The sequence below is a fragment of the Vicugna pacos genome, chromosome 19, assembly GCF_048564905.1.
Source record: "Vicugna pacos chromosome 19, VicPac4, whole genome shotgun sequence".
Lineage (NCBI taxonomy): Eukaryota > Metazoa > Chordata > Mammalia > Artiodactyla > Camelidae > Vicugna > Vicugna pacos.
The window spans coordinates 20,407,733-20,413,627 of NC_133005.1; positions in this window are offsets into that span (position 1 = coordinate 20,407,733).

The window sequence follows — 5,895 nt, forward strand, 5'->3', positions numbered from 1 at the left end:
AATGTGCCTCTGTGTTCAGAGTTTGGAGAACACAAAGAACCTTTTATTTAACCATAATAGCCCTTTTCTTCAGCTCCATTGGACTGAGCTAAGTCATGTCTCCACTCCCAGAGCAATAACAATTGCCAGGGGAATGCCAAGTGCGGATTGCTTCATTCATCAACATTTATTGAGCATTTATTGAGTGTGAGGCATTATTCTAAGCTCTGTGATTGCAGGAGGTTAAATCTGGTGTCTGGAAATACACATTGAAAGTAGAATGGGCTTTCCCCAAGTGGTTTAGAGTAGTCAGAACTGTCCCACCCCCTTCCCACTCCCCGCTGAGGCTGGGAGGTACTTTCTTTAATTGCCTGGATTGGTTAAAGGGGGAAACCAGCACGATGTTGGGGTTCTCACGGGAAACGGAAGGGGGAACTGATATTGGGTGGACCGCAAACAGTGCCTTTTTCTAAATGGATTTATTTTGTGAAACACATAAAGACGTGAACTGATTTTCCCCAAAATTTGCTAACCCGTTGCCATGGCTCTTTCTTAGATCAAAGCCAAACCCTCCTCCTTAGCAGGTGGTCACCCTTCACCGTCCTGAGACCCCCACCTTCATCAGCAAAGCCCTGGGAACTCCTGTACTCCTTCCTCCCATCCTCTCTGCCTTGTCCCTGAACAACCTCCTCAGATCTCCTATTTCCTTGAAGGTTTGGCCGTGACACTGACCTCAAGATCCTTGCCCTCTATTTCCAAAGGGGCCACTTACCGATCTTAACAATTAATTCATTGCAAAGCTAATTTGCATTCATTATAGAAAATTTTGGGAGAAAAAAGAACAGCTGAATGAATAAAAGTAATCATCCACACCCAATAAATATTTTGGCCTTTATCCCTCCAGTCTTCTTTCTATGTATTCTTACATCGTTGAGGTCATGGTGCATATATAATTTCATAAGTAATATAATTCTCTTAACATAATATTTATGTGATCTAGCATTTCCCATTTTTTATAAAATCTTAAGAAGTACTTTATAGCTTAATGATAATCTATCCTCAGACAGCCTATAGTTTAATCTTTCCCTTTCTCTTGAACATTCATTTCTAGTTTGTTGCTATTGTGATAAAAAATAAACATTTTTACGCAAGAGCCTTTTTTGTCATCAGATTGTCTTCTTGACATAGACGCCCAGGTACGGAATCACTAAATCATCAGAGATAAATTTTTTATAGGTTTTCCTACATATTGTGAAAACGTTGCAAAGGAGATTGCACTATTGACATTCCCATTTGCAATTTATAAAAAAAAAAAAGGCTGTTTTACTGCATGGATCAGTTTCCTATTGCTGCCATAACAAATTAGAACAAATCTAGGGGCTTAAAGCAATACAAATTTATTCTCTTGTGGTTCTGGAGGCTGGAAGTCCACAATCAGTTTCAATGGGATAATGTCAAGATGTCAGCAGGGCTGGTTCCCACTGGAAGCTCTAGGAAAAGATTCATTTCTTTACCTTTTCTTGCTTTTGAGGCTACCTGCATTCCTTGTTTGTGACCCCTTCCTCGAATCACTTCAATCTCTTGCTTCTAACATCACATCTCCTACTAATCTTCTGCAGACAAATCTCTCTCTGCCTCCCTCTTATAAGGACACTTGTAATTATATTTAAAGCCCACCTGAATAATCTAGGATAATCTCAAAATTTTTAATCACATCTGTGACATCCCTCTTGCCCTATAAGGTAATATTCAAAGGTTCCAGGGCTTAGGCATGGATATCTTTGGAGGCAATTTATTCAGGTGACCACAATACATTCCTGCCAACATCAGGTAGTCTCATTTTTCTTTTATTTTGGACTAATCTGATGGGTAAGATATTAAAACACCAACGACAAGTGAATTTGCATTCTATTATTTTAGCCATTTAAATTTCTTCTTCTACGAATTGTGGGTTCACCCATGAGCCTATTGAGATAATAATACTATGCTTACTAAATTTAAAATAATTTTATGTATTAAGAACTTCAACCTTTAATTTGTTGTGTGTATTACAACACAACATTTGTTGTATTTTTTCTCCTAGTTGATTGGTTGGTATTATAATGCTTGTATATTTTCAGGAGGTTTTTTTTTTCTTTTGTATATCTTTTGCAAATTATTTTTTAATATACATAGAGGGAGATTTGCTCTATTAGGGGTAGAGTTCCATGAGTTTCAACAAATACTTATAGTTAATAGAACTGTCCCATCTCTTGATTGTGATTATGTTCACACTTCACCACAACTATTTTGATTTTTGTTGAGTTACGGTGGGATGGGAGCAGGATGGACTACAGACAGAAATTTTAAATGTTATCTAGTAAAGTTGGTAACGTTTATGATTTCTTTCAGCTCCTTTAACCTTATTACGTATTCCCCATCTAGACATCATTTCATGCTTTCATAGTCTTTTATATTATACTGGATTCTTTAATCCATTGCAATTTATTTTGGAGTACAGTAAGATGAGACTCTAAACTGATTTTTTTCCAAGTTGCTAAATTATTACCCCAGCACCATTACTGAGTAATCCATTCCTTCCCTACTGTTCTGTGAATCTGGCCCAGGGAGGCATTTATTTAAAGGTACATTTATTATTATTATTATTATTATTGAAGTATTTACAATGTTGTGTTAGTTTCTGGTGTACAACAAAATGATTCATTATACATATACATATATATATATTCTTTTCCATCATGCTATATTACAGGATATTGAATATAGTTCCCTCTGCTACAGAGTAAGACTGTGTTGTTTATCTATTTATATATAGTAGTTTTTATCTGCTAATCCCAAACTTCTAATTTATCCCCCCCTCCATCCTCTAAGGTACTTTTTTTTTCTTTTGCAGTTTAATTTAGCCACTGGACAATGTATCATGGAAATCACTTATATCACCTCACAAACATCTTCTTACTATATAATTTTAGGCTAATCCCTAACATTCCACTGGGTAGATTAAGGTACATTTTTTTAATAACTGAATTTTCTTGTCCTAAAATACAAAAGAATCCTTTGCTAAGGTAAGGAATCTTTATTATTAAATTTTAACATATCCTGGATTCCCATGCCAAAAATAAATTAGAAGTATTTGGTTTTTTGAAGTCATCATTTTTTTTCAGCTCTATAGTGGATCTAAGGAAAAAGTGACAAATCTAGCCAATCAACTAGTGGTTATCTGTGGGATATCAAATAATGTCTGTGAAATTTTTTAATTGTGTGTATGTGCATGTTTGCACATGCCTGTGTGCATGGGTGTGTGTGCAGGTTGTTTGTTTAGGCCCTTGCTCTTTAAAGCATGTTCCCCAACCAGCAGCATCAGCCCTAAGTGGGAGCTTTTAGAAACTTAGGATCTCAGGGCCCACCCCAATTTACTGAATGGGAATACGTGAGTTTACAAGACCCCCAGGTGACTGTGTGTACACTGAAGTCTGAGGAGCCCTGCTTCAGCATGGCCTTCCTCCTTGATTTGGCTAGAGTTCCTATTTTGATAAATTCTCTCTGCAAAGCTAGGCCTTTTTAATTATAGCAAAGGAGCAGAGACCCATCCAGGCAACTTCACTCAAGGGGACTGAGGAGCGTCAAGGCCGCTCCAGGGACTGAGGTGCCAGTGCTTCCCCGGTCATCACTCTTGACCTCCACTGTTTATGCGACTCGGCCATGCACTTGGTCTCTGCTTCTTTTTATCTTCTTACTTTTGCCCTAATTATATTGGGTGGTTTTTTTCCCATAACTTCCTGGTAAAATTCCATAAAGAGATTGCCTGATTGTCCTAATTATTCACCTCACTTTGCTAAGCAGAACTTCATGCACAGGCTTTCTCATGACTGGCTACACTTGGATGTACTGGGGGCCCACCACTGGGGGAGGGGTCACCCCGCCTTATCACCAGGGATGATACAGTCTCCCTTAGAAGGGCCCGAGGGTGTGGAATGCCCAAGTGTTGTCACCCATGCTCTTCTCATAGTTAAAGAAAACAGCACTGTGGTCCATTGCAGCATGAGATCTGAGCTCTGCCCTCAGAATGAATTGAATTTCATTCATTTCAATGAATTTGTTGAAACATTCACAACCTCTCCAAAATGTGTGTGTGATCAGTAGAGGCTTAACTGTACCTGTGAGTAAAATATCACTGGGTACTCAGGAAGCAGTGACTATATTATCCCACCCATAAATCAAAATCACAGTCTTGTCCACAACGGTCCATCATTTGCACACATAAAACCAACCAGATAAAAACTTTTCACCTACTTCCTTTGCCTTGGTATTTCTCTCCTGGTCCTCTGTGTTTGTTTAAGCCCAGTGCTTGGGCTCTCCTGTCTTCACTCCACATGCAGGTTAACCTCTCAGCCACCCCAAGCTGCTTGTCCACTCAAGCTGCTTGTCCTTGTCCACTCAAAGACACAAGAGAAAGCTTTTCAGGTGGCAGAAGCTGCTTCCACAGCCCAGCTCCCAAGGGTTCATGTCAGACCTGGCCTCTGCTTTCTCCATGCCAGCACTCAGGATTCATTTTGGCCAAATAGGACACAGTGGCTAGTGACCATTTACTGAGCATCTGTCAAGCTGAGGAAGAGACAAGAGGAGATCTAGTCCCTACCCTCGGAGAGCTCACCATCTGCTAGAGACAAAACCAACTCACAGGAAAAAGAAAAGTGATTGTAGACAAATAGGCTTTTACTTAAGAGCAGTTAGAGAAGAGAGACCAGGAAGTCTGGCCAGAGTGTTTATCTTAACATTACAGTGTGCCCAAGACTGGCAAAGTCCAGCCCATCAGCTGGCTCATTTGTTCCATACATTCATGCATTCATCAAACATGTGTGGCTGACTCCTCTTGATACTAAGAGGCAAATACTGTTATTTCCATTACACAGATGAGGAAACCGAAGCTTCGAGAGGCAAAATGACTTGCCCAAGATCACATGGCTCACAAGTGAGAGGGCTAGGAGTCAGACTCAGGGCTGCTGCCTTTTCTTCAAACTCCCACTGCAGTCACTGTGCCATTGGCTCCTTGTCCAGGGGTGGAATTCAAAATACCAGGAAGACGGGCACTCCGAAAGGGAGTGGGGTAAGAAATCTTGCTGTTGGAAAAACAGGCTTCTGCCACCTGGAGTAAGATGAGAGACCTGATTGCCTCTGCATGAGGATCTGGGAGGTGAAGGACATGGAAGCTACTTGTGGAGGTCTTGAAGACCAAGCGAAAATAGTGAGAACTTGCTTCAAAGTCACCAGCGTAAGAAGAGGATACACAGGTTCCTCCAGTCCTCCTTAGTGGGGTTGGAGGTAGGCAGAGGGGGCCAGGGAAGCCCATCCTGCACAGGTGAGTGTTGGCAGGGGTGAGGGTGAGGATGGGCCCTCATGTCAGGCTGAGTCCAGCCCCTAAGCCAAGGATAATGGCAAGATGTAAAAGAGACAAGACTCTGAGCTCTTTGGAAAAAGACCTCAGCCCAAGTGCCAGCAGGGTAAGTGACAACCAGAACAAGGACAGAGAAGTCAGAAGGTTGTGAAAAGACCCCTCGTGGACCCCAGAATCCTTTCCTTCCCCAATATTAGAAATCACATCAGCCCCTTGCCCTTACACCCTAGTCCATCTTAGGAAGAAGGGCAAGAGATCTTTTTTTTTTAATTGAAGTGTAGTCAGTTTACAATGTTGTGTCAATTTCTGGTGGACAGCATAATGTTTCATCATACATGTGCATACATAAATTCCTTTTCATATTCTTTTTCACCATAGGTTACTACAAGATATTGAATATAGTCCATACATATATACCACAACTTCTTTTTCCAGTCATCTGCTGATAGACAGTTTAGTGGTTTCCATGTCTTGGCTATTGTAAATAGTGCTGCTATAAACATTGAGGTGCACATATCTTT